The 12,802-nt window shown below is 48.1% G+C and overlaps 1 long non-coding RNA gene across 1 annotated transcript; it reads right to left on the bottom strand.

Annotated features, from left to right (window-relative positions):
- Positions 1-3,334: 3,334 nt before the first annotated feature.
- LOC129058872 (uncharacterized) lies at positions 3,335-7,324 on the bottom strand. The gene is made up of 3 exons (XR_008524287.2): positions 6,926-7,324; positions 6,564-6,660; positions 3,335-4,519 (listed from the first exon to the last, which is right to left on the bottom strand). It is a non-coding gene; the product is annotated as an uncharacterized LOC129058872 (long non-coding RNA).
- Between the last annotated feature and the right edge of the window lie 5,478 nt (positions 7,325-12,802).

The raw sequence follows: 12,802 nt of genomic DNA, 5'->3' as shown, positions 1-12,802 counted from the left end.
TAATGAAAACTGTTTTCATTGGACTGGGATTCGTTGACAGGAGAACAGCAAGTTCAGAGAGCATTGTGAGCCTCAGAAGGGAAGCTATTCTTGCTTTACCAGCTTCTAACTGTCCTATTCCCTTACCCAGCCCAGCCCTCCTCCTATGATTTAATGGGCAACTAATCAAATGAAGCCTTGTTCTCTAAAAAGAAACCAGCCAGTTTGAAAAGGCTTGCAGCGAATTCCTTATCCAATCAGGGCACTTCACGCTGAGAGGAAGAAACCAGATTTGGGTATTGGCCAGACTAAATTTCCATTCAAATTCTCCTTCTTCCCCTTTCCCTTCTTCCTTACTTCATACCTTCCTGCTCTGCTTCCTGACCTCCCTTCTTCCATCTCCCTGCCCCTTCCTTTTGTCCAGATTACTGCCCTTTACACAGGCACTGCCTCTGAAGCACGGTAACATTCTCTATCATGTGTAACAGGCACCACATCAATTGCTCCAAGTTCAGCCTTTGAAAAATTAAAAGGGTAATTGTCACCCAGGCAGTTTGTTTGCATTTCACACCTCCTGGCATTTCCCTGGTCCACCACTGTTTTCCTCAGGAGGCCCACCAATTTATCTCCCTGGTCTGTGAGAAGAGTCTTGGACATTTGGGCATGCACATCAGACTCTCCTCCAGCTACGTAAACATTGAGATGTCCATGCAATCCTTATTTAGCCGCAAACAAGGCCAGCTTCCCACTGGACTCCTCCAGGCCCTGCTCATGCATACCTGTAGCTCCATGTCCCTGCTAGGGTGTGTATCCTCAATATCTCTAAGCCAGGGTCTTGGCACTCAGTCAGCTGACAGTTTTAATATGCCTGGGAGAAGAGAGACCACGGGTTTGACCTTCTGGCTTTATATTTCCAAGGAGGAGAAATTGGCTGGACTCTCTTTTGCGGTGAGTATTCATTTATTTGTCACTTGACAAACACTCACTGACCACCACCATGTGTGTGCAGGGTAGAGGCAGGGTGCGGGCTCTGTCGGTAGGTTGCCCGGCTTCATGCCCAGGAACAAAGTCCATGCACATTTGGTCATCCCGTGCAATGGGCAGATGCAGCTCTCACTAGAAAGGCCACAAACTTGAATATCTAATCACACGAACAGTTGAGGCCAGAGCATGGTTCAGACACTCTCTTACAGTGACCTTGTAGTCCCACGGAGTCAGCTTTGGATGGGTGCCCAGGATCCTCCTTTCCTTCTGGCCTTTTTCTCTCTTATTTTTTCCTGGTCCTCTGCTCAACCCCAGGTTGGATCCCCATATGGTCAAAGCTGTGAAGGCTGCTCTCTGGTGGATCCTCAGAGCAGGAGAACCTTATCATTCCCCACAGTAGGAGGCAGAGGCCTTTCCTCCAAAGGGTGCATCATGAGACACACCTTACCTCTTGCTGGGAGTTTACCTTGCACTGTACCATAACTTTGGTGCCTCGATGTGCCTGAGGGCCTCCCTCCTCCACTAGGGATGAGGGAGAGAATGGACATGGAGGATAGATGGGGAGATCAGAGGAGGGCTGCCAGGCAAAATATAGGAATGTTTTATCCCATGCAGTGTTTGAGACATAGACTGAAACATTATTCATCATTCATCTGAAATTCAGATGAAACTGGGTATCCTGTGTATTTTTATTTGCTAAATCTGGCAACCCTGCTAGGAAACACATCTCCACTTTAGGAAGATCACTCCTTACTTCCTGCCACCACCAAAAACGCTGATTCAGCTGGCTGAGGCTGAGTCAGCACTGTTCAAAAGAGGAAACACTGCTTTGAAAAATGACTTTTATTTGGAACTTCCATTTGATTGAGTCATTGTTATCCAGGCAAACCCTTGGCAAAAGGAATGACTCAGCCTCCCGTTTCTCCACCCATTCCTGTGGCCTCAGAAAAATTCCTATTTTATGATGAGATGGGACCACTTTTCCCTTCCCCTGTGGATTAGAGTTTTCTGTGTAAATTTTCCTAGGACCACCATAACAAAGTACATCAAAGTAGATTGTTTAAACAACAGAAATTTATGGCTTCCCAGTTCTGGAGGCGAGAAGTAAAGTCAAGGTATGGTCAGAGTTGGTGCCTTCCGAGGCCTATGAGGGGCATCTTTTCCAGGCCTTCCCTCAGCATCAGGAGGTTCGCTGGCAATTTTTGGTGTTCCTTAACTTACAGAAGCATCTTCACACAGTGCTCTCCCTGTGTGTGTCTCTATGTTCAAGTTCTCCTTCTTTCTTTTTTTTGAGACAGAGTTTCACTCAGTCGCCCAGGCTGGAGTGCAGTGGCGCAATCTTGGCTCACTGCAGCTTCCACCTCCTGGGTTCAAGCCATTCCCCCACTTCAGCCTCCTGAGTAGCAGGGATTACAGGTGCCCACCACCATGCCCAGATAATTTGTATTTTTAGTAGAGATGGGGTTTCACCATGTTGCCCAGGCTGGTCTCGAACTCCTGGCCTCAAGTGATCATCCTGCCTTGGCCTCCCAAAGTGCTGGGATTATAGGCGTGAGCCACCGCACCCAGCCCAAGTTCTCCTTCTTATAAAGACACCAGTCACATTCGATTAGGGCCCACCCTAAGGACCTTATTTTAACATGGTTACCTCTGTTAAGGTCCTACCTCTAAATAAGGTCATATTCTGAGGTACTGAGGGTTAGAACTCCAACATAGCTTTCTTTCTGGGGGTGGGGGGTTGAGGGATACAGTTCAACCCCAACACAGGTGCCTCAATGTCATACACATTTATATTTGCTGGGAAGATAAGGAGACATTGGAGTCAGTGGTTTGGTTTCTTTTGCTGGCTTCGGGTTGATAATGATTTAAGGCTTTGGAGTAATGGAAGATAAACTGCTTGTCACTGCCTACTCTGTGTTGCAGAAGATTGCATTTCCGTGTGAGGCCGGCCCCAGCCTGGCTCTGCAGAGGGCTTTTCCATTACTTTAAGAGCTGGTGGTGATAGCCCCCATTAATATTCAGCCCTTTGGCCTCCACCCTCTTGCATTCCCTCAGCCCTAAGCACTTCCCTCTGACCCTCCAAGAGGTAACATCGGGGTTATTGTCCCCAAGAGACCTCTGCAATTACTTGCAGGGGGAACCTGGTGAGGCTTTGCTGGGAGTGTATGCCAGGAGGGGCGTGGGTGGAGAAAAGGAGCTCGGCGTGCAGATCTTCGCCCTCCCCCGTCCAACCCAATATTAGAATCAAGGGGAACCACGATGTCTGTCTTTGCCTCTGCTTGCTTCCCTCCTCCATGCGGATGCTGGGAGAACAAGATTAAATTCCTTGTCAGCTTGGGCTCTAAATTCTCATTTGTTTATTAAGAAATGATTCTGTTTTCTCCAAGGAGCCATCTATCCTGCTCTTCTGGGCGCTGTCCATTACTAAAGAAATGAAAGGGGACAAAGGTCCGTTTTTTGGTCATGGGTTTTTTGCTTGTTTTTGGTATTTTTGTTTGTTTGTTTTTTTGAGGGGGTTGTGTGTGTGTGTGTGTGTGTGTGTGTCTTTCAGATGTCTGTATCACCAGAGAGAATGTTTTCTGAAGCCTGTCCAGGAAATTTGGTTCTAAGAACAGCCCGCTAATTTGAGCATCTTCAGGGATAACTCGTGCGATGAGGCTGGCATGCTGTCCACAGACAGTGGCACCATGGCAGTGGGAAGTGCGGCCTGCACTCATCTGCCAGGGCTGCCATGACAAAGGACCACAGGCTGGGCTGCTTACCCAACAGAAATGTATTTTCTCACAGTTCTGGAGGCTAGAAGTCCAAGATCAAGGCGTCCACTTATTGATTTGTTCTGAGTCTCTCTCCTGGGCTTGCAGATGGCCAAGCTTCTCTGTCCGTCCTCACATGGTCTTCCCACTGCACACTAACATGTGTCCCAATTTCCTCTTTTAAGGACACCAGTTGTATTGGATGAGGATTCCCTCAGTAAACTATTTAACCTGTATTAGCTCAATAAAGACCGTGTCTCCAAATACTGTCCCATTCTGAGGTCTCAGGGGTTAGGAATGAACCTGGAGAGAGGCACAATTCAGCTCATAGCTGTGCCCCTATAGTGGACTCACTAGGAACTCAAATCTCAGGCTGGACCTTGCCCTGGGTAAGTGACCTTGGGGAAGGGGAAGGGTATCAGTTGGGGTTTTTTGTTGTCGGCAACAGAAAACCATCCAGGCTCACTGGAGCAATGAGAGAATAGAATGAGATGATCTGGAGAGACAGTGATGCCATGGAAGCCTGGAGGACAGGCAGTAACCCTGGCACCTTGGAGAGGGGAGGTAGACGCCGCAGGAACTGCCCTTTGGTGGAAACACAGTCAGTGCTCGGTGGCTGAAGTGAGTGAACTCAAGAGTCCCAGAGGACAGCTGTCCTGCCGGGTTCCCTGCAGTGCTGGGGCAGGAGGAGGAGGAGGGGTCCAGACCCTTGGCCTCAGTGATGCGAGTCAGGGTACAGGGTTCACATCCTCCCAGGACCACCCAGAGTCCAGGGGGGTGAGCCCTCGAGAGAAAATCAGCAGCTGTCAAAAGAGGAAATGAATGTTGGGAGGCTGAAACAATGACAGATATCTATCGCATAACATTTCCTTGCTTGAAAAAGAGGGGCTGCATTGGACGACCTCTATGCTCCGTCTTCATTAAACATTTACTAAAGCTCTTCTGTCACTGCTTTCTTGAGTTCTGTGCCTTTCTTTGTCTGGGGGTGTTGAGATGCTTTGCTCAGGGATGTTTTATTGCCTGCGGTGTCTCCCTTGGCCTTTGGTGTTCCCTGGAGTTCTCCTCAGTGAGGCGAGGAACTCTGTTTGCTCAGGAAGGTCACCAGGCTTAGAGCGCTATAAAAAACCAGGGAACAGCTTCCTGGTATAGATCAGTTTATTAATGTCTTCTTTGTGATCTGTACCGGTTGTAAATATTATATTCATTATAAATCATAATTCCACCTGCCATTCCTTCTCTGGTTCTCAGTCACCTTGTCTATAAAACAAGAGGGTTGAATTAAATGATTATTAAGGTCTCTTTCCACACCGGCCCTATTGCATTCCATGAAAATTAAACTCCTCTGGGTAGACAGTCTATGGGACGTGACTGTGAGGCATCCCCCAAGAACTTGGAAATGGGAAATACAATTTCCCTCTGAGAGAAAAATTATAAAACCAGCCAGCACCAGATCAAAGGAGATCTATTTAAAGTCTCCTTATATGGACAGGATGAATTTCAGACCAGAGCAGCCTGGACTGACAGCAGGAACATCCTGAGGGACAGAAGGGCCTGTCAGAATGGATGCAGCGTCACAGACACGGAGAGAAATGAGACCGAGGAGGATCATCAGGATGATTCAAGCTCTGACTGAGACAGGGCTGGGGTGATGGGTGTCCACACATTAGTAGGCTCTGGGCCTCTCCTGGCTGCATCTCTGTTATGGAGAAGATGAGGGGCATCCAGCTATCATGACTGGGTGCCCTAAAGCGGGGATGAGAGTCAACATCTTTAACAATCCATACAGCACAGGCATCACCCAAACAGCAAGATCTTCAGCTACAGCTGGAGCAGGGACCTAGGGTCCCCATTCTATCTGCATTTACCTTCTAGTGGCTGGGAGCTCTGTGAGGTCCCTGATATGAGAAGGGCAGTGAGTAGGAGCAGACAGGAGGCTCCAGGAAGAGTCTCCTTACCAATTAGCTCAGGATTTTAATATGTTGATAACTTAACATGTTTGAGCTATTCGGTTCAACTCCTTTGTCTAAATCTAACTCACCAGGAAATCCCTGGATTGGAATGCAGTTTCCCATATGCTTTGATCTACAGGGAACGAACAGGCATGACTGGCTTACATAATTGTGAGGTGACTATATTTTTCAAGGTAAACAGAGTTTCTGCTTTATCAGTCTCTTAGGAGCCTGGTTACATTGATCAATGTGAATTCACCCCTATGAGAGAAATCCACTCTTGGCTTGCTGACAAAGTCAATTGCCTCAATTACAAAAAAAAAAAAAACAAAAAGATTCCCGAACTTGCCCCATAGAAGCAAGCCAGCCAAGCTTAGAAGCAGCCAGCCAAGCCCTTTTTCAAACTTAGAATCAGTGATCCAATGGTCCTTTCAGTATTTTTCCACAGGATCTCTGGCTGAATTTCCACAGCATGTGAAAATTCAACTATAGACAAGACAGCATGATGCAGCGATTTTCTTTTTTTCTTCTCTCTCTCTTTTATTTTTTTGCACATTTTATTTTAGTAGCACAACTCTTATTTTCAAATGATCTTACGAAGGACCCCCAAGCTGCAGATATTCATGTATTCACATCAGGCATCTCTACTTGGGTGTCTGACAGGCACTTAAAATATAAGATGTCCAAAGAGCATTCTGGATGCCCTGCCCCCGCTGCACCTGCTCCTCCCCAATGTGCCCTCATCTCTCAGGCCTAACACCTAAAATCATTCTATTCTCAGGTCATTTCTTAGCCTCAAACTCCTGCTTCCAGCTACAAAACATATGTAGAATCCCATCCCTTCCAAGCTAGGGCCCACATAGCTGAAACCTTGTTTTCAGCCACCATCCCCTCTTACCTGGATGACTGCAACAAACTTGTAATAGGTCTTCCCACTTTTATTACTGCTTCCTATACTTCCCTGGATTGGAATGCAGTTTCCCATATGTTTCTACCTACAGGGAAAGAACAGGCATGGCTGGCTTACATAATTGTCAGATGGAGCAACATTTGCTCCACTTAAAATTGTTTTTAGAAGTCTAGACTTTAGAATCTCTACTTGTTAATGATAACGTAACAATGACTAATTACTACCATTTTAAACGTATTATTTCTCTAGTGAAATAATACGTTTAAAATGTAGATCAGATGGTGATTTTCCCCTGTTCAAAGTGCTCCAACATCTCCCATCACTCTTAGAGTAAACTGCAAACTCCTTACCATGGTCTACCAGGCTCTCTGCCATCTGGTTTCCTGGTACCCCATTGGCTGAACTGCCAGCTGCTCTCTCCTTGACTCTTGTGGCTCCAGACACACTGGACTTATTGTTGGTTCTCAAATGTGCCAAGCTTGTTCTCTGCTTTGCATTTGCTGTTTCCTCTGCTTAGAACCTCTGGTGCCCTTGACTTTGAATGGCTCACTTCCTCACACCAATCAAGACTTTGCCCAAAGTCTCTGCCTTTGCTCAGAGAGGCCTTCCCTTGCCACCTCTTTAAAACAGCCTGCCTCACTCCTACTCTCAAGCTCCTCAGTCAGCCCTCACCCAGCACACACCACATTTCACAGTGGATGTTGTTGTGTGCCGCTCAGATCCCCTGGCAGGACCGAGAAACGCTCGTCGCCTTAGCTGCTGGGAGTGCAGGCACCACCAACTCACACCTGAGACACTTTCCAAGCATTGGAAAGTATCAGAGGTGTGTCATTTCCTCTGTCAGAGGAAGCTGCTCCACCCACACGTACACCCACTTCCTGGAGGCAGCTTGCATCCAAAGGCTGGTCACGTGGGAGTGCAAATGCCCAGTCCTCCAATCTTAATTAGGACGACACTGCTTGTTGTCCCAAGCTGCAAAGCTTGTCAGGAGGAAGACAGAAAGCAGCTTTTCCACCTGTCTGATCTGCGTCTCTCACTCTTCACACTTGTTGCTCCTGAAATCACGCCCCAAAAAACCTCCTGCAAATCTCTTTGTCAGAGTCTACTTCCTGTAGAACCCGACCTGTGGGCCTCTACCCCAAATTATGGGTTTTTATCTTACTTGTTTATTTCCTGTCTCCCCAACTAAGACTTAAGTTCTGTGACAGCAAGGAAAGGTCTGTCTTATTCTCTTGTCTATCCTGGCCCAGATGCCTAGACAGTACCTGGAATACATGGAAGTTCAATAAATATTAAATGAATAAATGAATGCACCCCCCCAATCTATATAATAGATAATGGGGAAACTGTCTTCCTGAAATTGTTTGTGTGTCAGGGGCCCTCCTCCCTCTGTCACTCCTCTACCCACCACTGGAGAAGTACCCAGGGCACCTCAGCAGCACCTTCAGGCAGAGTCGATTTTAGAATCAGGAAAGCAAGATTCATAGCCAGGTTCCATCACTAGCAAGCCCTTCCCAGTATCTCCTGGAGTCAGTATTGGGCCTTGCAGTCTCTTTAGCTTGTTCGACTGCAACAATGAGCCCCACACTCCGCTCCTGGAAAAGAAGCTGGGAGAATGGAAAAACTAATTGAACTGGTTCATTTCCCTGAAGCCAGTGATAAATCTTAGGGGTCTGAAGAAGGCTCTAGGGGATCTAGTGCCCCCAGTGAGATCTGGGGTGGGGAAATTGACCTCAGACTCTGAACCTCGAATCAAGAGTGGTTCATTTTTACTACACAGCCTGGAAGGGAGACGGCTTGGGACCTGCCCTGGGGTAACTCCTGCTGGCCCCTGGGGAGCCACGTTTTATTCCAGTAGACTGTCCAGGAAGCCATGCACCCTGGTGACAGCTCACTTTCGCCTACGCCTTTAGAGTAAGTCTCCTTCTTGATTTCCAGGATTGGAATTCCCTGGAGTGTTCAATGTGCCATCATTACCAGGACTTAAAGAATGTTTCTGGGTCAAGAAGGTGCCAGAGATGGCTTAATGCACATCTTCATTACCTAATTGTTTTCTCCCGGTCTCTTCCCCAACTGCTTCCACGTCTGACGGATTTTTCTCTGCTTTCGTATGTGTTTTTGACAGAGACAGGTGAGCAAAGCTGTCTGTAAGCTTTTGATCTCCTGACTTTTCTTTTGAGCATGATGAGTTGGAGTTAGATAATGCAGGGAGACCTTCCTCCTGAACCCGGGAGGGAAACGTGGCTGGGAATGCCCGCAGATGGGTGATGCCCCTCTGTCTTCAAAGTGTGTTAGACGAGTTCTGCTCTCACCTGCCCCTAGACGAGAGGCAGTCCATTAGATACTTCGCATCTGGGGTAGACTGAACCAGCACCAGCTGTGCGAGTGGCTGCAGCTTGGATTTCACTTCCTCCAGAAGGCAGCCAGGACAAATGCTGCTGCTCATTCTGCAGGAGGAGGTTCCAGGATGATCCAGCCATTGTTCCTCCTCCGTAGCACAAAGGGAAGGTTACCCAGAGCGGACCCAGCAAATATCTAACAGCCTTTGAGACAGTCTGGATACATCCACAGTGGTTGTTGGACGGCTCATTACACACTCTCTGAGGAGACTGGTCTCGGGTCCCTAAGCACGTTGATGTTGGCAGTGGCCCGGGAGGCAGGAACAGGCATGAGGGACACAGAGGCGAGAGGAGGCGGAGCTGGACGGAGTGCATCTAAGGCCTGGGGCCAGCCAGAGAAGACGCATCTCCTCCTCAGCACCACTGAGGCCACACAGCCAGGCTTGTGAGGAGATGCCTCTGAGGACCTCCGAGACACACACCACTGGCTTGAGTATAAGAGGTGCTGGAGCACCTGTAATAGAAATTGGTGAGCAAACATCCTCCTAGAAAGGCAGATAATGCCTCATCTCTGCCAAGGCTAAATTGTTTTTATAACATTCTCATCATTATTCTAAAGAATAAAACCATTACTAGTACATAATGTCCTCATCAGGGTACGAGACAGGCCTCGGGCTCTATTCTTGGCCCTGGCACTTATTTGGTTGAGTGACTTAGTAATCTAGGCAAGAGCTGCCTCAACCCTTTTTTTTTTAATTAAAATTTTTTAGGCCAGGCACAGTGGCTCACGCCTGTAATCCCAACGTTTTGGAGGCCAAGGTGGGAGAGTTGCTTAAGGCCAGGAGTTGAGACCAGCCTAAGCAACAAAGCGAAACCCCATCTCTACAAAAAAAAAAAAAATAGCCAGGCATGGTGGTGCACCTGTAGTCCCAGGTACTTGGGAGGCTGAGGTGTGAGGATCACATAAGCCCAGGAGGTGGAGGCTGCAGTGTGCTAGGATTATGCCTCTGCACTCCAGCCTGGGCAACAGAGTGGGACCCTGTCTAAAAAACAAAATTTTGTTTAAATATCTAGGCTTTAGAATTTCCATTTGTTAATAATAATATAACAATGACCAATTACGGCCTTTACTCTTGAATGGCCACTATGGGTCAGGCACTGTCCCAGGAGCTGGAGGAACAGTGGTAAGCAAGCTGACAACCACGCTCATATCCTGGAGCTCATATCCACGGATCATCAGACAGGCAATACTTCTCCCGTTTTAGAGCTGAGGCCACTAAGGTTTAGAGACCGGAAGTGATGGCAGGCGAAGCACTTGCCCATGGGTGCCTGTTAATGGGTCATTGCCTCTTGGTGCTAACCTACCCTTCGGTGTTCCGCTTTGTGATGCTGGGGCTGGGACTCTAAACCAATTTTTTTCTAGCCTTTGCCAGCTGCTCCGTGGTAGATTCTATCAGTAAGGGGGTGCTAGGGGAGGCAAGAGAGGAGGAAAAGGACCTGCATCCCCCTGGGTGCTTTCAGAGCCTTCCTTCCTTCCTTCCTTCCTTCCTTCCTTCCTTCCTTCCTTCCTCTCTCCCTCTTTCTTTCTCTTCCTTTCTTTCTTTCTCTCTTTCTCTCTCTCTCTCCCTTTTTTTTCTTTCTTTTCCTTTCTTTCTTTCTTTCCTTCTTTCTCTCATTCTTCTTCCTTTTTTTTTTTTTTGCTAGTCGGAGTCTTGCTCTGTCACCAGCTGGAGTGCAGTGGTGCGATCTCGGCTCATTGCAACCTCTGCCTCCTGGGTTCAAGTGGTTATCCTGCCTCTGCCTCCCAAGTAGCTGGGACTACAGGCACATGCCACCACACCCAGCTAATTTTTGTATTTTTAGTAGAGACGGGATTTCTCTATGTTGGCCAGGATGGTCTCGATCTCCTGACCTTGTGATCAGCCCACCTCAGCCTCCCAAAGTGCTGTCCGAGGCTTTCTTCCCTGCCATGGTCTTTGTGAGCATCACTCCAGCCTCTGCATTTGCCCAGCAGCTGCTGTCACAGCTTTTCCAGCACTCACAGAACCAGCCTTGGTGTGCCCCTTCTGAGACTCCAGCACCAGCCCAGCAGAGCCCCTTCCTCAGTGAAGCCTTGGCTCCCTGGGGCCTCTCCTCCAAGCTTCTAGCTTCTAGCTTCCAGGTTATAGGAACACCATGGTGTTCCCAATTCCAGCTTCTTCTCTTGATTTCCCCAGGCCTAGAGTGGAAGCTGCTTCCTCAAGCTGCCACCTCCATGGTATCTTAGTGTTCCTTCTCTAACTTTCTTTTAATTTTCTAGTTAATAATGCTTTTTACCTAGCTAATAAGTCTTTATATAAAATCCTTCTGACCAGAATACCTGGTGGGGCTCCTGTCCCCTGACTAGTCCCTGCTGAATGCACATGGTCATGAAACTGACCCAATTTTCCAACAAGCTGGATGCCCACAGAAGCGAAGCTTGAGGAACTTACATTTGTACAATGAGGCGCACCTGCTGCCTGTGGACCAACTCCTCTCCCTAGCCCCTCCTGTTTTCCTTCCCAGCTATGTAAACCCCTAACTTCAGTCAGCAGGGGAGGGACAGATTTGAGGTTTGGCTCCTGTCTCTCTGGCTGAAGTCACCCAAATAAAAAGCCTTCTTTCCTGGAAATATTCATTGTCTCAGGGATCGGCTTTCTTTGTGGTGAGCAATGGGACCTAGGCTGAACTCCTGCCATTCGGTAACAGTCTCACCTGGCTGAGCCAGTACAGAGCTGGGGCTTTGACGCTGGCCCACTCCTTCCACAGACCTTGCTGTACCCACTGTGCTCCTGGGTGATGTCTGGCTGGCAGCAGATCACTGGAGAGGGCATTACTTCTGATCACCGAGCCCCCTAAGAAGGCCTGGCTCACTTTCCTTCATGAGAGACAGGGAAGACAGTGTCCACGTGCCCACTCCCCAAGGAGAGGGGCACTTGTTGTTGAAAAAATGATGTCAGTCTGCACTGGTACCCTTGCCTGCCCACAGCCTTTCTGACGGCAGCTGGTGGCAGACCCTCCAGTGCCTACCCCCACAGCCATCTCCCTTCTTCTTTCTTGCAGATGGGACCTGTGATTGGGTCAGGCAGAGGTCTCTTGGTCTTGGGCAAAATAGACCCTTCCCCCCAACCCAGGGGATGAATCATGATTCTCTTAGCCAGCCATGGTTATGTCCCTTCATTTTGCCAGTGGTTGGGGATGTGACTCAGGTATGGCCAGTGAGGAGAGAGACAGCAAGAGAAATCCACTGGCTATGGAGTGGAGGCAGCCTGGATGGGGCTTCTGGCTCTCTCACTTCTCATCTCTATAACCTTGGGCTTGTTACTTAAACTGTCTTGAAATCATAATAGCGACATCATAGGCTTGTTGAAAGGATCAAATAGGAAATGATACATCAGTGAAAGCACCTTTCTGTGCCTGCCAGGTGCTTAATACATACATTTCCCGTTTCAATGTCCAGCCTTGTTTATGAAGTGCACAGTTTTGTATTTATTCTGGCTAGTCTCAGCATCAGTCACTATTGGGTAGTAGTAACAAATTTTCATTTTAACATAGATTCTTGGCAGGGTGCAGTGACTCACGCCTGTAACCTTAGCACATCGGAAGGCTGAGGCAGGAGGACTGCTTTGGTGAAGAGGGAGTTGCTATGCCCTCCCTTCCTTCTAGCCTGGAGCTCCAGTAGCCATCTTAGGACCATAAGATAATAATACCAAGGATGGAAAATCAACAGCTAAGGGCAGCAAAGCAAAGAATGAGAAAAAGCCAGGATTCCTCATGGTACTCCACAGTCCTGGACTCCTCTGCTGCTTGCAACCAAAAGCATTCCCATGTGCTATAAAATAAGCATTCCCAGCAGACATGGCCCCACTG

The sequence above is a fragment of the Pongo abelii genome, chromosome 3, assembly GCF_028885655.2.
Source record: "Pongo abelii isolate AG06213 chromosome 3, NHGRI_mPonAbe1-v2.0_pri, whole genome shotgun sequence".
Lineage (NCBI taxonomy): Eukaryota > Metazoa > Chordata > Mammalia > Primates > Hominidae > Pongo > Pongo abelii.
Note: the sequence above shows the minus strand (reverse complement) of the source record. Positions and strands in the feature narration are given on the sequence as shown.